The sequence below is a fragment of the Microcaecilia unicolor genome, chromosome 1 (assembly GCF_901765095.1).
Source record: "Microcaecilia unicolor chromosome 1, aMicUni1.1, whole genome shotgun sequence".
In the NCBI taxonomy this organism is placed as follows: Eukaryota; Metazoa; Chordata; class Amphibia; order Gymnophiona; family Siphonopidae; genus Microcaecilia; species Microcaecilia unicolor.
In genome coordinates, this window is record NC_044031.1 from 59643595 (window position 1) to 59670427 (window position 26833).

General features: G+C 43.5%; 1 protein-coding gene across 1 annotated transcript in view; it reads right to left on the bottom strand.

The window, feature by feature from the left end:
• ADCYAP1R1 (ADCYAP receptor type I) overlaps positions 1–26833 on the bottom strand; it is a 273281-nt gene that overhangs the window by 185838 nt on the left and 60610 nt on the right. The window lies entirely within an intron of this gene.

Sequence of the window (26833 nt, forward strand, 5' to 3'; positions counted from 1 at the left end):
TAAATCCTCACTCCAAAAGGAGCAGTGGCCTAGTGGTTAGGGTGGTGGACTTTGCTCCTGAGGAACTGAGTTCAATTCCCACTTCAGACACAGGCAGCTCCTTGTGATTCTGGGCAAGTCACTTAACCCTCCATTGCCCCATGTAAGCCACATTGAGCATGCCATGAGTGGGAAAGCACGGGATACAAATGTAACAAAAAAAAAGTTGGGAGTGGGAATCCATGTTAAGCACTATTTTATAATCATTTTCAATAGTAGCTTAAGACCAGTTCCATTCAGGTACACTAGATATTTCCCTGTTCCCCAAGTGCTCAGTATCCATGCTGTCCTTTATATACATATAATTTAAAAACCAAGGGGTCCTTTTACTAAGTCATGCTAAAAAGTGGCCAGTGCTGCTGTCAGCTTGTGGATTTCCCATGTGCTCTGCTACTTATAGCATGGCAGTAAAATGGACACATTTGGGGGGGGGGGGGGGGTTGTAATGGCCTTGCACCAATTTCCCTATTAGCACATGAACATTACCAACAGGAGCCCTTACCGTCACTGATTTAGGAGGCAATATGGGCTCCTGGCTACTCCCACGCTAACTAGGTAGCACATAGTAATATGCCTACACCTCCCATGGCAAAAAATAAAAAATATTTTTTTAACGTGGGAGTAGCGTGCTCCAATGGCCATACTACCACTGGACGCCTCAGCGTATCCCGTGGTACTACCCTTTTACCATGTGGTAGGATCACGGAACACCTACCACGCCTTAGTAAAAGGGTCCCCAAATGTGTACTAATGAATGTGCATCTCTAATAGCCTTGCTCTTGCAATGTCCCCTAGTATTCTCTTGCTTCCTTTTTCCCAGCACCCTCTAGTGGCATAGCATAGACTTAAAATGTGTCTTTTTAATGAAAAAAGTGATATTGATGGTCTCTTTTTTTTTCTATTAATATGATTATATAATTTTTTCCATGCATATCATTCAATTTAAAAATCTGAAAACTTAATTTAATCACAGCAGATAACTTTTTCCTGTAACCGTTCATTCTCAGTGATCAGCAAAATGAGAATAATCAATCAGCACCGTTTTTCTTTCTTTTTTTATGGTTTCCATCCGAATCTTTTATTTTCAGCATAAAATGTGTGAAATCTGCAGGACCAGCCCCCAGGGCTTTTTTTACTACTATCATTTTAACACAACATCTCCTTACACGTGGAATAACTCACTGTTAAACAGGACCACAATTGAACACATACAAGAAGAAAAATTTGGACATACAGTAGGTAACCTTATAAACCTGTTTTGTAAGTAAAACATTGTAAGCAACTTTAGAGTAGGCAAATTCAGGGGAGGAGTTGGGGTGAAGCACAATTGGAGTCACAATTTCTGTGTACATCCTATATAATAATTCTCACCTCCAACAGGATGTGCCTGGGACCGTGCCTGCCGGAAGTGGTCTGCTAGGCAGGCACGCACTGACGTCAGTGACATCAGTGACAGACAATTTGGCAAAGCAAAACAATCTGAGTGCTGACCATTAGGACACAGGGTTGATAGGAGAGTTTTAAAAGACTGAAGGAACCGAAAGTGTTAAATGGGGGGGGGGGGGGGGGAGTTCTGAACGACTGAAAGACATGAACATTTGGGAAAGGAAAACAATCTGAATGCTGGCCATTAGGACACAGGGTAGATAGGAGAGTTTTAAAAGTGTTCGGGGGCGGGGGGGGGGGGGGGGGGCAAGTTCTGAATGAATGAAAGACATGAAAATTTATGAGAGGAACACAATCTGAATGCCTGGCATTTGTACACAGGGTAGATAGGACACTTAAAAAAAAAAAAATGAAGGACGTGAAAGTATTACATCTTGGGGGAGGGGTGAGGAGGAAAGCGGTGGGGTATCCGGATACTGGGCGTTAGGGCCACGGGGGTACATAGACTTTTGAAAGCCTTAATGAACCCAAAGTAGGGGAAGGAGGAGGAAAAGGAGGGGAGGGAACAGGGGAGGGGGCCCTGCCACACACTCTCATTCTCACACAGACAGTCTCACTCTGTCACACACCCGCACATTCACTCTGGCTCTCTCTCTCAAACATACACACTCCCAGGAAAACCTTGCTAGCGCCCGTTTCATTCATTCCAGAAATGGGCCTTTTTTACTAGTCTTATATAAAATGGAAACACCAGAGAGGGAAACCAAAGTACACTCACACAAGAGTGAAGAACAAAAGTGCAAGGAGCCTTCAAGATAGGGGGCATCAACTCAATTTTATTGGACAGACCTGACACAGCAAAACAGCCTGTATCAGGGGACTTGAAACAGTGCACAATGTCCACAAAATGCATACACTGCTCAAACCAAAGACGCTAACAGACGCCAAAAAGTAGTCACAGATACAGCTGGATTATTACTATACCAACACAACTGCTTCAATGTCCGACCGGGAACCAGCAGAATAACAAGCCCCCTCTAATAAGTGTAACTCTGATACCATATAAAGTGTACAACAGCTCAGGCCATTTTTTGGCGCACCTTAGTAAAAGGACCCTTAAGTAACGGGCGAGCACTTTCCAATCTTCTTTTCCCCATAAGAAGTCTAGCTGCTGTGTTCTGGACAATCTGCAGTAATCTGCAGCGTGTTGAGTCATTGTCACTTTGCTTGCAATAAAGAATTGTTTCTTTTTTAGACGTCTCCTCCGGTTTTTAGAAGAGCCTACTTTTTCTACTTTTTGCTTCTGCAACCTTTTATGTAGGAACCAGTGTACCTCCACCCCTTTGGAGTGGTTTTCTTTGCTCAAACACCTATGCCTGCCATTTTACAAAGCCGGCAGTTTCTCTTGCTCAATACTGAAAGGTTAGCCAGAGTTGTTTACAGAAGATATGGGTAGTACAACATTTTTTTTAATTTTAATTTCAATTGCTTTTTGTGATTTGATGCCTTTTATATTGTATTTGCTAATGATGTATGTACCGTGTTCCGTTTCAGTGCAGTGTTGAGTAAATAAAGGTTAAAAACAAACAAAAACAAAACACCGCTATTAAATGGACTTGGAAAAATTCCGCATTTTTAGGTATAACTTGTCTGGAATGTTTTTACGTTTGGGGAGCGTGCCAGGTGCCCTTGACCTGGATTGGCCACTGTCGGTGACAGGATGCTGGGCTAGATGGACCTTTGGTCTTTCCCAGTATGGCACTACTTATGTACTTATGTACTTATCTTACTGCTAAATATCTTGAACTGCTCTAAGCACCCCAGGATGTGAAGTCCAGTGCTCTGGCCACTAAGCTACTCCTCCACTTCATTGTACACTGCAAAACATTTAGCCCTTCTCTGAGGTGCCAAACATTTAGTCCTGCTTCCAGGTGCAAAACATATTGCCCTGCTTTGAGGTGCAAAGCATTTGGCAGGACTATATAAATATAGAGACATCTTGCAGTACTCTGACAACAAGGAGCATCAGTTGGGTTTCAATCAGTTACCCAAGGATAGCAAGCCCAGTGCTCTAACCACTGATCTACTCCTCCGCTCTATGTTGCACTGCAAAATGTTTACTCTATTCCGATGTGCAATATGTTTTGACCTGCTCCGATGTACAATACAGGGTTAAACATTTGGCACCTCAGAGTAGGGCTAAACATTTTGCAGCATAGACGTGAGTAGAGGAGCACTTTAGTGGTTAGAGCACCATGCTTGACATCCTGGGATGACTGGATCAGATCCCACTGCTGCTCCTTGTGATCTTAGGCAACTCATTTAACCCTCTATTGTCTCAAGTACTAAATTGAATTGTGAACCTACCAGGAGCTGAGGTACTGCTGGAAAAGGTATAAGAACAAACACTAAACAATTTGCACACCAGGGCAGTGCTAAGCATTTTGCACTCACTATACATTGTGTACCCCCATCATAGGCAGTGCTAGACATTTTCTCCTGCAGGCACTTAATGGACAGCAGAATAGACGTTCGGTATCCCAACTGTTTGCGGAGGCTAAAGGGGGCGGAGCTGCCATGGAAATAAAAGGTCAAAACACGCGGGATGGGGGGTGGGATGCATCGCAAATGGAAGTCCACGATTGGGCTGGGGAGGCTTATATGTGGGGCGCCTATGGACAGCAGGTACCCACCAGGGAACTTGTGGTGGACACCACATGCTTTTCCTATGGGAGCAGGTCATGATAGTGTGAGCTTGTGTGAGCCATTTTCACCTTCATAGGCACACTTGGGTACACTTTTTTTTGAACGTTTTACATTACTGCATATTGAGACATCGCGAATGATGTACTGTACATTTTTAATGCCTTTAGGACACCTTGGTCAGGGGGCGGAGATATGTTGATTTTACATTAGGCCTGCATTTGCAAAATATATCACAGACTCTATGAGTTTTGCCTAAAACGTCTATATGCCGACTTCTACGACTTTTCTAAAATGCTGCTGCACACTTTGGTTGTACCACAGAAAGGTGGTATATCAAATTTATTTAGTTCTCCTGGGGGCTCATTTTCAAAGCACTTGGACTTACAAAGTTCTGTAGGTTACTACACAACTTTGTAAGTCTAAGTGCTTTGAAAATACACATACTGGTGTCCTAGTTTGCTCTTGCAAATCTAGTTTGCCTAGCAGAACCCTAACTCACAGAAATACACATAAGGTTACCATATGGCTCCCATTTAAGCACACAAATGCTGGATTTAATACCAATGCAAAATGTTGTACTTAATGCAGTTATAACTAAGCAGCAGCAGCAGAAATAAGGAAATTGCTAGCACTGATACTACACAGTTTCAAATTAAAGATTACTGACAAATAAAATATGAAGACATAGCCAAAGTACTACAATAGCTAACCGTGCCTACAAAAGGCCTTAAGAGCTTTGCACTTCTTTGGAATAGTTCCCTGAATATATTTTGTTTGAAAATCCCTTTCTTTCTGTTTAACAAGAGAGGTGAATAGGATGCCAAACTGTTGACTGCACACACTTGTGGAAAAGTTGTGCTCTCCTTCTTTCCGCACCTTCACATCTGCTGCAGTTAGGAGACAGGAGCTCCCTTGTCTATTCAGGAAATGTGTTTTCTCACCAGTGTGGATTAGAGCATTTTACTTGCAAAGGGTGCTAATTTGCTAGACTCATTTAGTAAATTAGAAAACAAAGCACAACACTGCTAAGCAAGAGATGTATTAATTATCGTCAGTGCCATTTTGCCTATATTTGCATTAATGAACTGTTCTACCATGTTTCTAATGTATAAATCTAAAAATAATAAGAAGAAGTCTATTTATGTGGTTGCAACACCCCCACCCCTTCACCGCAAGAAAAATAACAAGATTTCAATCACTGCTACAAAGCAGCTTTTGAGATAGAATTTTAAACAATGTCTTTTGAAGTATGTGTAATGTTTGAGCACAAAGAATTGTGAAGGCTCAAAGGTCCAGCAATGGAAACAGGCTGATGGGTTTAATTCTGCTGCTTTATGTGGGGAATGAATCCACTGTCATGGTCAGTCTTGATTGCTAAAGGCAATGAAAAGAGATTATGCAAAACTCAAACTCGCTTAATTCTTAGGACCGAATTATTGGCTGTCCATGGATCGTATGCTCCGTTCTGAATAGTTCTAGAAAGACAAAAGCAAGAACATTTGTTTTCCTCCATTGTGACAGATTAGCACTCTGAGTTCTTGAGCTGTATTGGATGAAGTATTTCACGTAATCACGTTATTTTGGCAATGATATATAGACTGAAGGGATGTGAACAGGGTTGAGAGAAAGAGGAAAGCAGAATTAAGAAATAACTATTCACAAGATCTTTTAAAAGGGTGGTTGAAATTAAGGACCCCTTTTACTAAGCTGCTGCTAGCTGTTCCTGCATGGCAAATGCGATGAAGCCCATTCGAATTGAACGGGTTGCATCGCATTTAATGCACTTGGGAATCACTAACGCGGTTTAGTAAAAGGGGCCCTAAAGTTCTTTCTTGGGCTTGTATTCAAGTCATTTTTTTAAGCCTATGAAAGGCAACATTATCACAGATAGGCCCACACAAACTCAGTGCTTCACTCCATAAGGAAAACGTTTAACAAGCTCAGTCCCGTGGGTACCAAGAATCTCCAAAATGTAGTAGGTGAAGTCGTATAAGACCGATGGGCCTATCTAGTTTGCTCAACTGTTCTGTTCCACATCATCATCACCATTTCATTGTTTTCTCAGTTATGGATAATTATATCACTTTTTGGCCTATATTAATGTCATCGACATAACTGAAGGAAGATATGTTTACAGTTTGTATGTGGGTCAGTCTGCCAGTTGATTCTGGCATTTGATCTTGTGCAATTGAGAGGATAACTTTGGGAAAATTGGCGTTCCCATCCTGGGTTCCTTTATCATTGACGGTAATGTGATGGTAGTATTGATTAGAGTTAAATGGATTTAATATTGCTTTTCATAAACGAGCTATGGAATCTCTAAATAATACCTGTTTTAACACTGGTCCATATTTACATCTGTCTATATAGTTTCCATGTCTACCTATCCTTATCTACAGCATCTCTCTCATTCACAAAGCAGCACAGAAAGACAAGGAAAAGAACATATGAAACAGAGCTACTTCATTTCTCAAAGAACAAATAAATGGCAGAGTACAGACATTTTTTTTTTATGATCCATGTGCAATATCGGGAGCTACACCATCTTCTGACCAATCGCTCCATCAGAATGCACAAACTAAGGGTGTGCATCCAAAAAATTATTGTTTTGTGTCACCTTCCATGTCATATCTGGGAACGCTGTGTTCAGTCTTTTTGCTTACTTCTAGTCTCTATGGAAGCAATTTTATTAAGCCAATAATTTAAATCAATGATTTCTGGCCAAAGAGTATCCCCCCAAAATTGTTAAACAAGCCTATAGGTGAGCCAGATATGCGAACCCAGAATTACTATGCAAATATCCACAAAAAGAACCTCAGGAGAAACAAGTTTGCGTGTTGTCTCATTCAGACAAATCTACTGCTATAGCCCGCAGTATTTATAAACATTGGCATGTTTTGCAATTACATCAATAATTCAATGCGGGCCCATGTATAGCCTTTTCTAGGGGTAAAACTTTGTCTAACCATCTGGTTTCCCCCAATTTTGACTCTCAAATTCAATGAGACACCCCTATATCTAGGGGACATAAACCACGTGGACACTGTAAAGCTTGCCTTATGTCTTTAAACTGTAATATTTGGCAACATTCAGGTACTAACAAAAATTATAGATTAAGAGCTAATACCGATTGCTCTTCAGTAAATGTTATATACGTTATCATCAGTCCCTGCTCTAAAATATATGTGGGATGATCGAGTAGACCTATTAGACCAAGATTAAGTGAACATCACAGTAGACTTATAAACAGAATTGTAACAGCTCCGCTAGTCAGCCACTGCATTGATTACTGCCATGATTTTTTTGAAATGCACTGGTTGATTATTGAAAGTGTTTCTCCACATTTTCAAGATGACCCGGAGGCATTTTTGGCTGTGCGGGAACAATATTGGATTTTTGAATTGGATTCAGTAATACCCAGAGGATTGAATGAGTTTATAGATTGGAATGATACCAACTAATTTCTCAATCAAGTCATTGATTACTAATCACTAATTACTATCTAGTCAGTAACATCAGTACGTCCCCGGACGTATGAATTCTCCTTTACAGACGGCGAGGCCACGCCTGACATTTTCAAAATGGAGGATCCATCTACAAGTTAATACTGGCATCCCTGAGAGAAGTTTTGGGAAATAAGAATTTCCGTTCACAAGTCAGCACTGGCGTCCCTGAGGAAGATTTTGAAACAGGGATCATTGTTGGACATTGGGAGCATCCAATGAAATAGTGGCTCACCAATTATAGATCAGATAAGTCCACTTTTGTTTGCTCATGATCCTGGTGCTTTTTTGTATATACGTATGTGAATCCAGGCAGTGTTGTTACCAGCCCTTGAAGTTGTAGGTGCTGTTAGTTTTTTACTTTAGCGAATCCTCCTTTATATACTATAAGTATATAAGTACATAAGTATTACCATACTGGGAAAGACCAAAGGTCCATCAAGCTCAGCATCCTGTTTTCAACAGTGGCCAATCCAGGTCACAAATACCTGGCAAGATCCCAAAAAAGTACTGAATATCTCTTTATTATTTTTTTGTGTTAAGTATATTAGAAAAGTTTAAATAACAATAAATAAAACATTATACAAATTAAAAAAAAAGGGGGGGAGGGCATTTTCATAGAAAGTATCCATGATGTATAGAGCTTCATAAGTGAGCCGCCTCTTGCAGCTAGTCTCACTGAAATCCAGCTCGGCTGAAAGGTCAGCTTATACTGAACTCTCTTTTTCCCTCTTTCTAATTTTTATAAACAAAGTTTTTTTCTGTAGGCATCTGATATATGACTTTGGATATTTTGGGATTGACTTTCTTTATTTTTGGTACAGTTCTTTTGTCTCTCGCTATAGGGATTTTGTTCTTTTGTCAGAACTGCTGGAAGACAAAGAAATTAGAATTTGGCTGGGCATAGTCCAGAGTGGACAGATCACTCTGCAGAGAAAACCTCTTATGGTGTCAAAGCACTGAGCCTTCCTGTACAACCTTGTAACAGGGAAGTGAGCTAAGGATCATGGCTGCCTACCGGTGCTAAAGAGTAATTGCCTGGGTTGCAGAAGCAATAGCAGCATGAATTAGGCTGCACTGCAAAATGACAATGAGCACTGCAGGGGCATATACGGGATATGCCTAGAATCATTAATCCCTGAAGAAACCCATATTAATGGGTAAAACAGGACCTGCTGGTTCCTTGTTACAAAAGATAAGTGCAAGTCTTTTTGTTTTGCATCATGCTAAAAATATTGAAAAATAAAGGGTTTTCTGGACTGGAATGAAACTGGGACCAGAACGTTGTGCAATTTTTGAAACTGAAAGTTTTGCACTACTGGTGTCTGAGGTCCTTTTTCCCTATCAAAATTTAAGTAAAATTTAAGCAGTTATAAAAGTAAATAATGAGAAGAAAATAAATTTGTTGAAACAGTGGGAGTGACTGTCACTTCAACCCAGACCTTTGATTAGATTTGGGTAACTGAAATCACCCATTATTATACTGTTGCCAATTTTGCTGGCTTTTCTAATTTCTGTCAACATATCTTCATCTGTCTGATCATTCAGTCCTGGGGGACAGTAGTATAGCCCTACACACATGTTCTTTATTTATTTTTGTTACATTTGTACCCTGCGCTTTCCCACTCATGGCAGGCTCAATGCAGCTTACATTTACAGGTACTTATTTCTACCTGGGGCAATGGAGGATTAAGTGACTTGCCCAGAGTCACAAGGAGCTGCCTGTGCCTGAAGTGGGAATTGAACTCAGTTCCTCAGGACCAAAGTCCACCACCCTAACCACTAGGCCACTCCTCCTCTTACTTTGTAAGCCCCAACAAGAAATCTGCGGTCAGCTGATATTTCTCTTTTGGCTCTCCATGATACTTTTCAGGCTCGCCTGTTACAAGGGCTTCAGCCTTTTTTTTTTTTTTGGCAGGCTTGTGTATTGTGGAACAAGCTCCCTTTGGAGCTGCGGATGGAGGAGTCCTCTTAGCTAGTTAAGATTAAATTAAAAACATTACTTTTTAGAGGCATTTGGCCCCTGGTATGTGATTTAGGAGTGGCCTAGTGGTTAGGGTGGTGGACTTTGGTCCTGGGGAACTGCGGAACTGAGTTCAATTCCCAGCACAGGCAGCTCCTTGTGACTCTGGGCAAGTCACTTAACCCTCCATTGCCCCAGGTACAAATAAGTACCTGTATATACTATGTAAACCCCACAGAAAGGCAGCATATCAAGTCCCAGTTCCCTTTCCCTATTGGAGATTCTAGATGGAATGTTGCTACTATTGGAGATTCTGTTGCTACTATTTGAGATTCTACATGGAATGTTAATGTTGCTATTCCACTAGCAACATTCCATGTAGAAGCCTGCCCTTGCAGCCGCACAGGCTTCTGTTTCTGTGAGTCTGACGTCCTGCACGTATGTGCAGGACGTCAGACTCACAGAAACAGAAGCCTGCGCAGCTGCACAAGGGCAGGCTTCTACATGGAATGTTGTTAGTGGAGGAGTAGTGGTTAGGGTGGTGGACTTTGGTCCTGGGGAACTGAGTTCGACTCCCACTTCAGGCACAGGCAGCTCCTTGTGACTCTGGGCAAGTCACTTAACCCTCCATTGCCCCATGTAAGCCGCATTGAGCCTGCCATGAGTGGGAAAGCGCGGGGTACAAATGTAACAAAAATAAAATAGATACTATTGGAGATTCTACATGGAATGTTGCTACTATTGGAGATTCTACATGGAATGTTGGACGTCAGACTCACAGAAACAGAAGCCTGCGCGGCTGCAAGGGCAGGCAGGCTTCTACATGGAATGTTGCTAGTGGAGGAGTAGCCTAGTGGTTAGGGTGGTGGACTTTGGTGCTAGGTAACTGAGGAACTGATGGAATGTTGCTACTATTGAGATTCTGTTGCTACTATTTGAGATTCTACATGGAATGTTAATGTTGCTATTCCACTAGCAACATTCCATGTAGAAGCCTGCCCTTGCAGCCGCGCAGGCTTCTGTTTCTGTGAGTCTGACATCCTGCACGTACGTCAGACTCACAGAAACTGAAGCCTGCGCGGCTGCAAGGGCAGGCTTCTACATGGCATGTTGCTAGTGGAGGAGTAGCCTAGTGGTTAGGGTAGTGGACTTGGGTCTTGAGGAACTGAGTTCGATTCCCACTTCAGGCAGCTCCTTGTGACTCTGGGCAAGTCACTTAACCCTCCATTGCCACATTGAGCCTGCCATGAGTGGGAAAGTGTGGGTGGGGTACAAATAAAATTTAAAAGTTACATTGGAAACCTCTAAGAGGATGTGCGGAAGAATGTTTGTTTAATGGGAGTTTGTGTTGTTTGGTTTTTTTTTTTCTGAATGTCCTTTCCTATCAAAAATGTAGATCTTTTCTTTCGGTTTTATTTGATTTGTTCTGTAAACCACTCTGGATATAAGTACATAAGTACATAAGTAGTGCCATACTGGGAAAGACCAAAGGTCCATCTAGCCCAGCATCCTGTCACCGACAGTGGCCAATCCAGGTCAAGGGCACCTGGCACGCTCCCCAAACGTAAAAACATTCCAGACAAGTTATACCTAAAAATGCGGAATTTTTCCAAGTCCATTTAATAGCGGTCTATGGACTTGTCCTTTAGGAATCTATCTAACCCCTTTTTAAACTCCGTCAAGCTAACCGCCCGTACCACGTTCTCCGGCAACGAATTCCAGAGTCTAATTACACGTTGGGTGAAGAAAAATTTTCTCCGATTCGTTTTAAATTTACCACACTGTAGCTTCAACTCATGCCCTCTAGTCCTAGTATTTTTGGATAGCGTGAACAGTCGCTTCACATCCACCCGATCCATTCCACTCATTATTTTATACACTTCTATCATATCTCCCCTCAGCCGTCTCTTCTCCAAGCTGAAAAGCCCTAGCCTTCTCAGCCTCTCTTCATAGGAAAGTCGTCCCATCCCCACTATCATTTTCGTCGCCCTTTGCTGTACCTTTTCCAATTCTACTATATCTTTTTTGAGATACGGAGACCAGTACTGAACACAATACTCCAGGTGCGGTCGCACCATGGAGCGATACAACGGCATTATAACATCCGCACACCTGGACTCCATACCCTTCCTAATAACACCCAACATTCTATTCGCTTTCCTAGCCGCAGCAGCACACTGAGCAGAAGGTTTCAGCGTATGATCGACGACGACACCCAGATCCCTTTCTTGATCCGTAACTCCTAACGCGGAACCTTGCAAGACGTAGCTATAATTCGGGTTCCTCTTACCCACATGCATCACTTTGCACTTGTCAACATTGAACTTCATCTGCCACTTGCACGCCCATTCTCCCAGTCTCGCAAGGTCCTCCTGTAATCGTTCACATTCCTCCTGCGACTTGACGACCCTGAATAATTTTGTGTCATCGGCGAATTTAATTACCTCACTAGTTATTCCCATCTCTAGGTCATTTATAAATACATTAAAAAGCAACGGACCCAGCACAGACCCCTGCGGGACCCCACTAACTACCCTCCTCCACTGAGAATACTGGCCACGCAATCCTACTCTCTGCTTCCTATCTTTCAACCAGTTCTTAATCCATAATAATACCCTACCTCCGATTCCATGACTCTGCAATTTCTTCAGGAGTCTTTCGTGCGGCACTTTGTCAAACGCCTTCTGAAAATCCAGATATACAATATCAACCGGCTCCCCATTGTCCACTTTCAGAAGGGTAGTCTATCAAGTACATTAAACTATTAAACTATTTTTGAATAACTCTCAATATACCCTCATGGTTTAAATGTGGGATTTGTAGCATAAAGGTAATTGTATATCATCTCCTCTTTCTCTGCAAGATTCTACTTAACTATTGTTAATCCTATGAACATTTACTATTAACTTTTGTGGTTTACAGACATATTTCCTGCTGTACTTGGCCTATGAACAAGTTCACCATGGTATTTATCTGCCGCAAGGATACTACATTAATCTGCAGTGTCTGCACTTTAACTACTAACATTTCTAGCCTTAGTGCATGAGCTACTGGGGATCATCTTTTTAATCCTGGGGGCAATTTCTTCAAATGGGTTAGTTTTGCACAAACCCTGAAAGGAATGAACCTCTCTCCTAAACCAGGGCACGTGGAGTATGATCTCAGTCTCTTAAATTCACTGCTTATGCTTGCTGTAATACTTGCATTCTTCCAAAGACAGCTTCCCTCTGGAGTTATACATCTGTAAGCATTTATGCACGTGTGTTTGAAAATTCTTTTTCACCAAGCCTGTGGCACCCAAAAGGATGAGAAATATTTCTGTATCTTTCTGCCACATTTTCTTGGTTTCAGACTGCATTTCTTGGTGCTTGAGGATCTTCCCTCTCTCAAAGCAATTCATAGTCTGCATGCATTTTTCCTTTTCTTCATTATCATGCTTTGATTGTACTGTCACCTTTCTGAGATTTGGTACAGATGTCATATGTGCCGCAGATGCTGGTTGAAATAAAGCTTTTTTATGCTTTAAGAGTGTCTCTTCATTGTGTTTTCTGCATTTGTTTCCAGCGGGGATCTCATCCTTCTATGCTTTCTTCACCACACAATAGGATTACTGAGTGAAGGTACTTAGCAATATCTGAAGAGAAAAATTGTATTTTCTCTTCCTTGACATACATGGATGGGCATTTTTGAAAGGGATGTCCAAGTTGCGATTTGGACATCCTTGCAAAACAGCGAAACCCAGGGGTGGGGAAACCCGTATTTTCAAAACAAGATGGACGTCCATCTTTTGCTTCGAAAATACCATCAGAGACGTCCAAATCCCTAGATTTGGTCGTCCCTAGGCATGGACGTTTCTGACTTTCAGCGATTTTCAAAACCAAAGACGTCCATGTCAAAAACGGCCAAATGCAAGCCATTTGGTCATGGGAGGAGCCAGTATTTGTAGTGCACTGGTCCCCCTGACATGCCAGGACACCAACCGGACACCCTAGGGGGCACTGCAGTGGACTTCATGAAATTGCTCCCAGGAACATAGCTCCATTACTTTGTGTTCTGAGCTCCCCAAAACCCTCCCAAAATCCACTACCCACAACTGTACACCACTACCATAGCCCTTATGGGTGAAAGGAGGCACCTATATGTGGGTACAGTGGGTTTGTGGTAGGTTTTGGAGAGCTTGCTGTTTCCTCCACAATTGTAACAGGTAGGGGTGAGGGGTATGGGCCTGGATCCTCCTGTCTGAAGTACATTGCAGTACCCACTACAACTGCTCCAGGGACCTGCATGTGCTGTCACGGACCTGAGTATGACATCTGAGGCTGGCATGACATATTTTTAAAGACGTGTTTTGAGGGTGGGAAGGGGTTAGTGACCACTGGGGAAGTAATGGGAGATCATCCACGATTCTCTCCGGGGGTCATCTGGTCATTTCTGGCACCTTTTTGTGCAAGAGTCTTAAGAAAAACACGTCCGGGTGAAAACACCCAAGTTAGGAAAATCTTGCCTCACCAATCTATTACATTTCTTTGAAGGGGTGAACAAATATGTGGATAAAGGTGAGCTGGTCGATATTGTGTATCTGTATTTTCAAAAGGCATTTAACAAAGTACCTCATAAAAGACTCCATAGGAAATTGGAGAATCATGGGATAGGAGGTAGTGTACTATTGTGGATTAAAAACTGGTTAAAAGATAGAAAACAGAGAGTAGGGTTAAATGATCAGTGTTCTCAATGGAGGAGAGTAGATAGTGGAGTTCCCCAGGGGTCTGTGCTGGTACCGCTGCTTTTTAACATATTTATAAATGATCTATAGATGAGAGTAACTAGTGAGATAATTAAATTTGCTGACGACACAAAGTTATTCAAAGTTGTTAAATCGCAAGAGGATTGTGAAAAATTACAAGAGGAACTTACGAGACTGAGAGACTGGGCATCCAAATGGCAGATGATGTTTAATGTTAGCAAGTGCAAAGTGATGCATCTGAGAAAGAGGAACCCAAACTATAGCTACGTAATGCAAGGTTCCACATTAGGAGTCACCGACCAGGAAAGGGATCTAGGTGTCATTGTTGATAATACGTTGAAACCCTCTGATCAGTGTGCGATAGCAGCTAAGAAAGCAAATAAAATGTTAGGTATTATTAGGAAAGGAATGGAAAACATAAATGAGGATGTTATAGTGCCTTCGAATCGCTCCATGGTGCGACTGCATCTTGAATATTGTGTTGAATTCTGGTCACTGCATCTCAAAAAAAGATACAGTGGAATTAGAAAAGGTACAGAGAAGGGCAACATAAATGATAAAGGAGATAGGATGACTTCCCTATGAGGAAAGGATAAAATGGCTAAGGTTCTTCAACTTGGAGAAGAGATGACTGAGGGGAGATATGATAGAGGTCTATAAAATACTGAGTCAAATGGAATGGGTAGACATGAATCGCTTGTTTACTCTTTCCAAAATAGTAGGACTAGGGGGCACACAATGAAGCTACAGAGTAGTAAGTTTAAAACAAATTGGAGAAAATATTTCTTCACTCAACATGTAATTAAACTCTGGAATTTGTTGCCAGAGAATGTAGTAAAAGCAGTTTAGCAGGGTTTAAAAAGTTTTTGGATAGCTTCCTAAAAGAAAAGTCTGGGGAAAATCCATTGCTTATTTCTAGGATATGCAGCATAAAATTTATTGTACTGTTTTGGGATCTTGCCAGGTACTTGTGACTTGGATTTTCCACTGCTGAAAACAGGATACTGGGCTTGATGGACCTTTGGTCTGACCCAGTATGACAATACTTAAGTAACATCTGAAAAATAGTTTTTGAAAATACTGATTTGGACATTTTTGTAAGAAATGCATCATTTTGCAACTTTTTAGACATTTTTCTCTTTTGAAAATGAGCCCCTAAGTAATTCAACCTTTGGATATCAGCCAGCTTGTACCTCCCCTCCTCAAAGCTCGTCACCATATTTCTTGAAGGAGTAAAGAATGTGATGATGGCAGACAGGACATGAAGAATCTGGCTTCAGGTGCCCCCTCTCTCTGCTCTCTTGAATTTCAGCTCTATCCTTCTGACACATCACAAAATTTCAGTATTGCTCTATTTTATCTTCCACAAATACTTACAGTTCCAAGTACTAACGATTCTTCTGCTCAACACTCAGGGTCACTAAGATAGTCTGCTGATTTTGTTTATCATGAGATCAGCAGAAGGACTTGCTTGCCTATGAAGCATGCTTGTGATGCAGGCACAGTGGAGGAGTAGCTTTTATTAGTGTCAGCACGGGCTTTTGTGGATCATGAATGATCATGTCAGGAATAGGATGCAGCTGTGCAAGTGCTTACCTTAGAACAGTGGTTCCCAAACTTGGTCCTGGAGGCACCCCAGTCAGTCAGGTTTTCAGGATACCCACAATGAATATTAATGAGAGACATTTGCATGCACTTCCTTTACTGCATGTAAATCTCTCTCATGAATATTCATTGTGGACATCCTGAAAAACCTGACTGGTTGGGGTGTCTCCAAGACCAGGTTTGGGAACCATCGCCTTAGAACAGGGTTTGTCAACCCAGTCCTCGGGACACACCTAGCTAGCCAGGTTTTCAGGATACCCACATTGAATATGCATGAGATAGGTTTGCATATAATGGAGGTAGGGCATGAAAATGTATCTCTTGCATTTTCATTGCGGGTATCCTAAAACCTGACTAGCTAGGTGTGTCCTGAGGACTGGGTTGAGAAACCATGCCTTAGAAGGAACATGGCTGTCTTCAGGTTTTTAAGACGCTCTGAAAAACCCCCCAAAACATTGTCAGGTTTATTTTCAAAAGAGAAAGGCGCCCATCTTTCGACACAAATCAGGAGATGGGCGTCCTCCTCCCAGGGTCGCCCAAATCGGCATAATCGAAAGCCGATTTTGGGTGTCCTCAACTGTTTTCTGACGCAGGGACGACCAAAGTTCACAGGGGCGTGTTGGAAGCATAGTGAAGGCGGGACTAGGCCGTGGCTAACACATGGGTGTCCTCGACCGATAATGGAAAAAAGAAGGGCGTCCCTGACGAGCACTTGGGCGACTTTACTTGGTCCATTTTTTGTTACGACCAAGGTACCCGAACTGACCAGATGATCACTGGAGGGAATCGGGGATGACCTCCCCTTACTCCCCCAGTGGTCACCAACCCCCTCCCACCCTCAAAAAAAACCTTTTTAAATATTTTTTGCCAGCCTCTATGCCAGCCTCAAATGTCATATCCAGCTCCACGACAGCAGTATGCAGGTCCCTGGAGCAGTTTTAGTGGGTGCAGTGCACTTCAGGCAGGTTGACCCAGGCCTATTCCCCCCCCCCCCCCACCTGTTACACTTGTGGTAGTAAATGTGAGCCCTCCAAAACCCACCATAAACCCACTGTACCCACATGTATGTGCCCCCTTCACCCCTTAGGGCTATGGTAATGGTGTACAGTTGTGGGGAGTGGATTTTTTTTGGGGGGGGTTGGGGGGCTCAGCACCCAAGGTAAGGGAGCTATGCAACTGGGAGCAATTTCTGAAGTCCACTGCAGTGGCCCCTAGGGTGCCCGGTTGGTGTCTTGACATGTCAGGTGGACCAGTGCACTACGAATGCTGGCTCCTCCCACAACAAAATGGCTTGGATTTGATCATTTCTGAGATGGGTATCCTCGGTTTCCATTATCACTGAAAATTGGGGACGACCATCTCTAAGGACAACCTAAATTTTGTGATCTGGGCATCCCCGACCGTATTATCCAAACAAAAGATGGACGCCCATCTTGTTTCGATAATACGGGTTTCCCCACCCCTTCGCCAGGACGTCCTGCGAGGACGTCCTCAGGAAAACTTGGGCACCTCTTTCGATTATGCCCCTCCACGCCGCCTTCCTGCAGAAATTATGACCTGGAAATGGCCACAGAGCTGCATCAGTTGCTTACAGTTTTGTCTGTCATATTTCTAACATATAGGGGTCCTTTTACTAAGCTGTGTTAAGCACTAACACTTGCCTAATGCAGCAAAAATGGACTACTGCATAATGTGCTCAGGCATCCTGCAAGATCTTTGAAATGACCACATGCTAAAAAATGTTTCCAGTTTTTTTAAGTGGCATGTCAGGGAGGAGTGGGCATTCCTGTGCTAACCAGTTAGCATATCTACATTACTATATCCTAACTGGTTAGTGAACAGATACCATGTGAGCTCTTACCACCAACAAAATTGGCAACAGTAAGCGCACTTGTGTTAATTTAGGGGGTCTTTTACTAAGTTGCGTTAGCATTTTTAGCATGCGCTAATATCACATTTAGCACACCCTAAATATTAGCCCACGCTAAAAATGCTAATGTTAGTAAAAAAAACGCCCTTAAAAATGATCATGCCCTAATGGCAACATTAGGACATGGCCAGTAATACAAAAAAATAGAAAATCTAAGTTTTTGTAGCTGCGATAAAAATGGCTTTTAGCGTGTGAGAAACACCTGCATAAGGGCACGCTAAGGCTTATTTTAACCACAACTTAGTAAAAGGACCCCACTGAAAATGAATAAACTGATGCCTACTTTATTTAACTAGGAGTTTAGATCTTTTGTTCATTCCAAAGTATGTTAGGAGGCTAAAGGCATCATGAAGAGAGAAAAGTGTTTATTCTTTCCCCTGGAAAGCTTCACAACTGTCATTCAATGGTGAAACTAATCCTTTATGATGAGAGAACTGGGTGCTATACTGGCATAACTGTCACCAGTTACACTAATGCCTTCAGTATTATGAGATGCCTAGAGCTTTATGGATTTTGTTATTTTGATCTGATTATCAGAGAATTCAGTGAGCTATCTGTAGCACAGAGAAATCTCCGAATATTCTATTTATAAGGCTTAAAAAATATCTCCAAGGAAAATTAAGTCAAAACACATGGCTTGAAGGAACAATCAGATGACCAGGAATTTGCCATGTCTTCAAAAAAACTCAAAAGAAAATAAATACCATTGTCTCAACTATATCTTATATTACACCTTCCTGCAGAAGCCTGTTACAAGAAGAACATATGCCATTGGCAGAGGACTCCGAATATCCCTAGTTGCAGCATATTTCCGCCATTTTGTGTTTCTTCTTCCAGACCCTATTGTGCAGGCAAAACAGATTGTGCAAGACTTACAATATTCATGAATCGTAGAATCTCTTTAGCAGGTGAATATTCAAGAAAACTTAACACACACAATTATAGACAAAATAAGAATAATACTTACTGGACTATACCATAAAAACAAAAAATCTGTGTCTCTAGAAAAGTCTTGAAATGGCAGTTTTTTTTGCTTGTGATGGGTACATTTTAGGAATGTGCATGTTTTTTTAAAATTTTATTTATAATATATGAATAATTTCTTTGGGCCCAATATTTTAAAAAAAGCTGAATTCTTAACCTTATGCTCCTAAGTTAAGAGGCATTTTACTAAAGGGCAATAAGCCCTTAGGGGTCCTTTTTACTAAGGTGCATTGAAAAATGGCTTGTGGTAGTATAGGTGTGGGTTTGGGGCGCACGCAGAATCATTTTTCAGCGCACCTGTAAAAAAAAGGCCTTTTTAAAATTTTTGCCAGAAATTGACGTGCGGCAAAATGAAAATTACCACACGTCCATTTTCGGTCTAAGACCTAACCGACAGCCATTGACCCTAGTGGTAAAGTCTCACACGGTAACCAGGCAGTAATGACCTACATAATTATTTTTGTCCACGTGTATCGGACGCACAGCAAAAATGAAATTACCATAACAGCCACGTGGTAGTTGTGCGGTAACTCCATTTTGGCACGTGTTGGGCACATATAGATGCTTATGCGGTTTAGTAAAAGGGCCCCTTAATGCGCAGTTAGCGTGTGAAGATTAGCTACCTTGTGACCGTGGTAAAGTGTTTTGTGGTAATATGCCTGTTTCTGTGTGTTAAACCACACATCACTGCATTTTTTAGATTTGTTTCCCTCAGGGGGCATGGCATAGGTGGAGGGTGCACATGGAAGCACTAGTCAATTAGCATGTTACACTTACCATACACTAACTGGCTATCTCAAGAGTTAAAATGTTATCTCTCAGCAGGTAGTGCATGTTAATGGGAACATTAACACATAACATGCACTAGATATGGATGGGTTGGAGTGTTAACTTCAGAAATTTTAGTATAAGAACAGTGCTGGGCAGACTTCTACAGTCTGTGCCCTGAAAACTGCAAGGACAAATCAAACTTGGGTATACAGATAAAGTATCACATACTATGTATAATGAGTTTATCTTGTTGGGCAGACTGGATGGACTGTACAGGTCTTTATCTGCCGTCATAAACTATGTTACTCATGTTACTATGTTACGTAACATAGTGGGAACAGCCCCAAAAGGTGCCATGCAAAATTTAAAGCTATCATGCAGTAAAATCCCATGCTAAGCCATGGTAACTGAAATTTTAGTATATTTTAGTAAAAGGGCCTCTATGTTCCTGAACTTATGTCGTATGTTTAGCCAAACTTAGAAGCCTAAGGTGGAACATTATCAACGTGGGTGTGGTAATGTGAGCAAGGGAAGGCAGTGGGACCAGGTAAGACAAGCCAAACACAGCAAGTTATGGTGAGAACAAATAATATTTATTAAAGATGTCTGTAAAGGGCTTTTATTCACTTCACAGACAGGGAGGAATCAATACCCCAAACTAGTTCTGTACGTATAACAGTGTTCTTGGGTGGCCTGCTCCTGCAGGGCCACAACATTTATGAATGTCTTTCTCTCAGCAGCAATTCTTAGTGGCTTCTGGTCTGGTCCCTGGATCCAGAATTACCAGTATAGTCTCTAGCAGGTACACAAGGCTGACCTGTAGCCAGCTAAGTCAAAACACAGACTCTTCAAGGTTTCAAGCTGAACCTGGCCTACCTGAACATAGTGGTTGCAGTTTCTCAGCTTTACATCGGAGGCATCTCCAGTGGGCATTGCTGCTTCCCTCCCCTCCTTAACATAGCTCTGGCCTGGCCTTTTATACTTATTGGGTCATGCCCTCTTGGCTCCACCCCTTTTGTGTCACTTCCCCCTTGGGCAGGACTAGGGGTTTTAAGGTAGCCCTGGCGCTGTGAGGGAGTGTTCTTAAGGAGAAGTGACAGTGTCCTATAGACTCCCTCACAATGGGCTACTGTTGAGTAATTTTATCACAAGTCAATTTATTTTAGCACAGGGTCCCGTTTTGTATAATGAGACCCTGTGCTAAAATAACCTGACTTTTTGTAAAATAACCTAACTTAACAGTAGCCCACATTAATAACATTATGCTTATTAAAGGATGTCTGCCTTCATTTTGGCTAGTTTTATGAGCCTAGTGCTAAAAACCAGTGCTAAGCTCCTAACATTTTTCCCTGTCTTAAATCCATCCCAGTTTCCACCCATATCATATGCTGCTAAATGTAGGCATTGAGCCCCAGAAAATTTTCAAAGAGACAAGTTAAGGATCATAACTACCAAAATTAAGAGCACAAATCCATTTAATGTCACAGAAGTCAATAATCAAAGAATTTATGTTCCTAACGTTGGGGCCCCTTTACTAAAACTTAGCGTGCTGCATGTCCTATTTTATACCTGTGAGCCAAATGGCACTTAGCGTATGCTAATGTCTGTTAATATACTTTAAGCTTGGCTCTGACTGGCCCCCCCTCCCCCCAAAAGTGGCTGGTCGGAGAAGTACAGGGAGCAGCGCTGGAAGGATCAGGTGGTTATGCAGGTGCTGGCAATATTCAGTGCTTGGCCCCACATAGCTAATCCAGGCAAGTTAGAACAACACAAACACGGTCTTAATTTGGCAAGAGTAGCAATGCAGGTCTTGACAATGAATATTGTCCGGGACCCACATAACTTAAAAAAAAAAATTCCTTTCCCACCCCCTTAGGCAGCCCTTCTCATTCAAGGCACCGACCCACCTTTCTCAAGCCCACAACATTACCAAAACCCTCCTCTTCCCCAAACATCCCCCAACCCCCAAGGGCTTGATAGGTCCCTTGAGCCAACTTCCTATCATTGATGGTCCCACTCACGATGCTCCCACTCACTCCAGCCCATAGTGGCAGCTCTTCAAAATAACTGACACCACCTCCTGTGGCAGCTTCATGGTACTAGTGAGCCTGGCCTCCCCCCCCCCCCCCCTTCACAACCACGTTGGGATCAGGCTCCATCCAAAATTGTGGCAACCAATACATGGCTGACAAGAGTGCTCAAGCCCAGCCAGCCAAAGGTTTTCACTGCCGGAACCCTGCCCATGTTGCCTGAGCAGCAAGAAGTCAGAAAGGTGCTCTAGCCACAAATTCCAGCACTTCTGTGCGTGCTCAGTTCATGAATTTGAACTAAGCATGCATACAAGGATTGACTCGGCCTGAACATACTACAGCGGGACATGTTTATCCACTCCTACCCTAGCTGAGATGATATTTAACCATCTCTCTGACCTCATGTGCAACTTTCTTCAAATCAGTCACCTTACTTTCTACTTCTTCTTACTTTCTTACTCATCTATATGTTACAACTTTGCCTTACCCTTCACTACCAATTATAATGTTCTATTACGTATTGTGTAGTCATTGCAAGTAGTATACCATGCCATACTTTGTAATGTTTTTGAATATTTTTACTGCTGTAATTGCCTATTGCTCATGTTTGATCTATTCTTACTGTACATTGCCTTGAGTGAATTCCTTCAAAAAGGCGGTAAAAAAATCCTAATGAATAAATAAATACAAATGCCAGTATCAGAGTCTAGAGCAGCCATGCCTGCTTTCCTGCTTCTCAGACAGCACAGGCAGGGCTCCGGTGGTGAAACTTCAGCTGGCAGTGCTTGATCATCCCTGCAGCAACGGTATAATTGTGGGGGGTGGGGTGAATGCGTCAACGCTGGCAGCAAGGGGAGGGAGGACTGAGAAGAAATGGTTGGCCCCCAGTTCAACCCCATCCCCCAATCAACTTCTGGCTATGCCCCTGCATGGTACTACACTAAATACATGAAAACAAAATAGCAAAAATAAAAAAGCAAAACACATTAACTTCCTTTCCCTGCTAGAACCACTTCTATAAATTGTGGATAAAAGCTACAAGTTAGAAAACAACACTGAGTCCGCATGTGGATGACCCAAACATCCTCAGTAATCCCACAGGTGATAATTGGTGATGAACTGGAAAATTCAATAACCTCAAATTCCTTGATCTTGTTTGAATTTCCAGTTACTCCATCTAAGATGCCTGCATAGCTAAGAGTTTTTCTAGAATTGTCCCAACATGTGTTCCTAATAATGCTAATTTCCCTTCTTAATCAGCAAACTTATCTACAGATATATTTGAAAATGCGTATAATTGATCTAAGGTACCCTTTAAGGAAGCTTCAGTCTCTGGTTAGAAAGAGAGATTGGTCCTTTACCTTGCCAGGGATAAAAACTCCAACATCAAAGAGAAGAAACCACTTGAGGCAAAGAAGCCATGCAAGACACTTCAAGTCCCACAGCTTCCCAGGATCAAGGCTTACCAAAGGAGATCCACTAAGGGAGGTACATCAATCTCCCCTGACGGTTAGAAGGGCAAAACTCCTAATACTTCTAGGATTTGTTGAAGGAGTGGGGGTCCGACCAGCGACCACCCAAAATCATGAGGAGACAGAGAGTACTTACAAAGAGTACACATCTCAATTTCCAACTAGAATCATGGAACACACAAGAAAATTCATCGTATACTTCACAGTGTTCCTGACAATCTTCCTCACTGCACCTCCTTAATCTTTAACACTTCCCCATAACTGCCACTGGTAAAAATCACTCCACTCTTCTCATTGCTTTTCATGAGCTGCAAAGAGGCATAACCTTTAGTGATGCCTCTTTGGGCATGCAGCTGCAGCCATGTGACCACAGAAGAGCCCAAGCTCTTATAAAAGAATGTCAGTTTCAGATAACATCAGCTGGATGTGCTGATACCAGCCCGTGGATCTCTCTGTTCCTCCTACTTCAATGCTCAATTTCCTGCACCACAGTAGGGTTTCATGATTGGGTCAATTCTTTCTCCTGTCTCCCACAAGGCCATGAAAGAGTCCAAGATCTTATAACAGGGTATTGATGTTTGAGGATATCATCTGTATTTGCCTATACCAGCCTGTGGGTCTCTCTGCTTTTTGCACTTCAGCCTCCAATGTCCCACAACGATATAGTGATCCATAACCAGGTCAGTTCTTTCTCTTGTGTCACATAAGTCTGCAGAAGACCCCGAGCTCTTATACCAGGGTGTTGATGTTGACATCAGCTGAAAGTGCCAATACCTACTCCAGCATCTGATCTCCTGCCCAGAGTAGGCTCAATGACCAGGTCAATCCTTGCTCCTGTATTCACCATTATGATTTTTTTTATGCTATTCTTGTGGCTTACAGTGACCTTATCACTATTGAACATAAATTCATAAACATATATCGTAAAAAAAAAACATTGATAGCAATTCTATAAATCAGTGCCTTATTATAGGAGACACAAAGGAGCGTGTTTAGCATCAATTTTATAATGACTTAAGGGCACACAAGTTGTTATGGAATATTAGGACAAAGCAGCATTAGGGCATCAAAAATTAGGCAGGCCTACTTATGACAGGTCAATGGCTGGTGTAAGCATGCCATGCAATGAGAGTAACTGATAGCATTCTATCATATCACTTGGTGACATACTCATACTCTGCTCATATGTACACCCCATGACAGTTGTCCGCTAAGGGGCCCTTTTACTAATGGGTTGGCACTCAGCAATAGGCTTGCCGTGTACCAATCCGGAACTATTGCCAGGCTACCCCAGGAGCCCAGCGGTGATTCTGCCCCCAGTACATGCCAGTTCTGGCACTTTAGAAATTTATTTCCGTATTTTTCCAACAGGTTAGTGTGGGAGTCCTTACCGCTACCTCAGTGGGTGGTGGTAACAGCTCCTTCCAATGACTGCACGGCAATTGTGAACTTACCTCACAGCCATAGGCGTAGACTGGGGGGGCGAGGGGGGGCAATGCCCCCCCAAACGACGAGGACGTGGACTGGCGCTAGAATGAAAAAAAAAAAAAAACAAGCAGGCACGCGCTCGTCTCCGTCCGCTTCGCTGCTTCCCTGCCCTCTCTGTCTGCGTCCCGCCCGAAAGGAAATGACATCAGAGGAAGGCGGGACGCAGACAGAGAGGGCAGGGAAGCAGCGAAGCAGACGGAGACGAGCGTGTCTATCTACCCCCTCTCTTCCTACCCTCCGGCGCAGGCAGCACCAATCTTCTCTAAGCCTTTCTTGTTCCTGGCAGCGGTAGCGACGTACACGCTGCCTTCAGCTCTGCCCCGAAGCCTTCTCTTCAAGTTCCTGTTCCCGCATAGGTGGGAACAGGAACTTGAAGAGAAGGCTTCCGGGGCAGACCGAAGGCAGCGTGTATACGTCGCTACCGCTGCCAGGAGCACAGAAAGGTTGAAGAAGACTGCTGCCTGCACTGGAGGGAGGGAGGAAGAGAGGGGGTAAACGGAGTCACGATCCTGGACCTCGCGGGGGGGGGGAGCAGAGGGAAGATGAATGGGACTGGGAGGGTGGAGAGCAGAGGGAAGGAGTAAGAGATGGATGGGACTGGGAGGGTGGGAAGCAGTGGGAAGGAGCAGGAGATGGATGGGACTGGGAGGGGTGGGAAGCAGAGGGAAGGAGCAAGAGATGGATGGGACTGGGACTGGGAGGGTGGGAAGCAGAGTGAAGGAGCAGGAGATGGATGGGACTGGGAGGGTGGGAAGCAGTGGGAAGGAGCAGGAGATGGATGGGACTGGGAGGGGTGGGAAGCAGAGGGAAGGAGCAAGAGATGGATGGGACTGGGAGGGGTGGGTGGGGAGCAGAGGGAAGGACCAGGAATTGGATGGGACTGGGAGGGTGGGAAGCAGAGTGAAGGAGCAGGAGATGGATGGGACTGGGAGGGTGGGAAGCAGTGGGAAGGAGCAGGAGATGGATGGGACTGGGAGGGGTGGGAAGCAGAGGGAAGGAGCAAGAGATGGATGGGACTGGGAGGGGTGGGTGGGGAGCAGAGGGAAGGACCAGGAATTGGATTGGACTGGGAAAGGAGGTGAGCAGAGGGAAGGAGCAGGAGATGGATGGGACTGGGAGGGGTGGGTGGGGAGCAGAGGGAAGGAGCAGGAGATGGATGGGACTGGGAGGGGTGGGGAGCAGAGGGAAGGAGCAAGAGATGGATGGGACTGGGAGGGGTGGGTGGGGAGCAGAGGGAAGGACCAGGAATTGGATTGGACTGGGAAAGGAGGTGAGCAGAGGGAAGGAACAGAAGATGGATGGGACTGCGAGGGGTGGGGAGCAGAGGGATGGACCAGGAGATGGATGGGATTTGGAGAGGTCAGGCACAGCAGAGGGAAGGAGCAAGAGATGGATGGGACGGAGGGATGGTGAGCAGAGGGAAGGAACAGAAGATGGATGGGACTGGGAGGGGTGGGGAGCAGAGGAAAGGAGCAAGAGATGGATGGAACTGGGAGGGGTGGGTGGGGAGCAGAGGGAAGGACCAGGAATTGGATTGGACTGGGAAAGGAGGTGAGCAGAGGGAAGGAGCAGGAGATGGATGGGACTGGGAGGGGTGGGGAGCAGCGGGAAGGAGCAAGAGATGGTTGGGACTGGGAGGGGTGGGGAGCAGAGGGAAGGAGCAAGAGATGGATGGGACTGCGAGGGGTGGGGAGCAGAGGGATGGACCAGGAGATGGATGGGATTGGGAGAGGTCAGGCACAGCAGAGGGAAGGAGCAGAAGATGGATGGGATGGAGGGATGGTGAGCAGAGGGAAGGAACAGAAGATGGATGGGACTGGGAGGGGTGGGGAGCAGAGGGAAGGAGCAAGAGATGGATGGGACTGGGAGGGTGGGGAGCAGAGGGAAGCCTACTGGAAAGAAGACACTGCATAAAACAGAAGACACTGGGATCAAAGCGAATAGAAAAACTACATGATCAGACAACAAAGGTAAATAAAAGTTTATTTTATTCATAATTTATTAATTGAAATGTGTCAGCTTTTTGAAATGTGCATCTGTGATATTTTGCCTGTAAATTTCATTTCCTTCCTCCATATTAGCATATTCATTTGCATATGTATATATGCAAATGATATGCTAATATGCTCCGCCCATTTTTTTTTGCCCCCCCCCCCCCAAATGAAACGGTCAAACTACGCCTATGCTCACAGCCATTTCCTTTTTTAGCCTT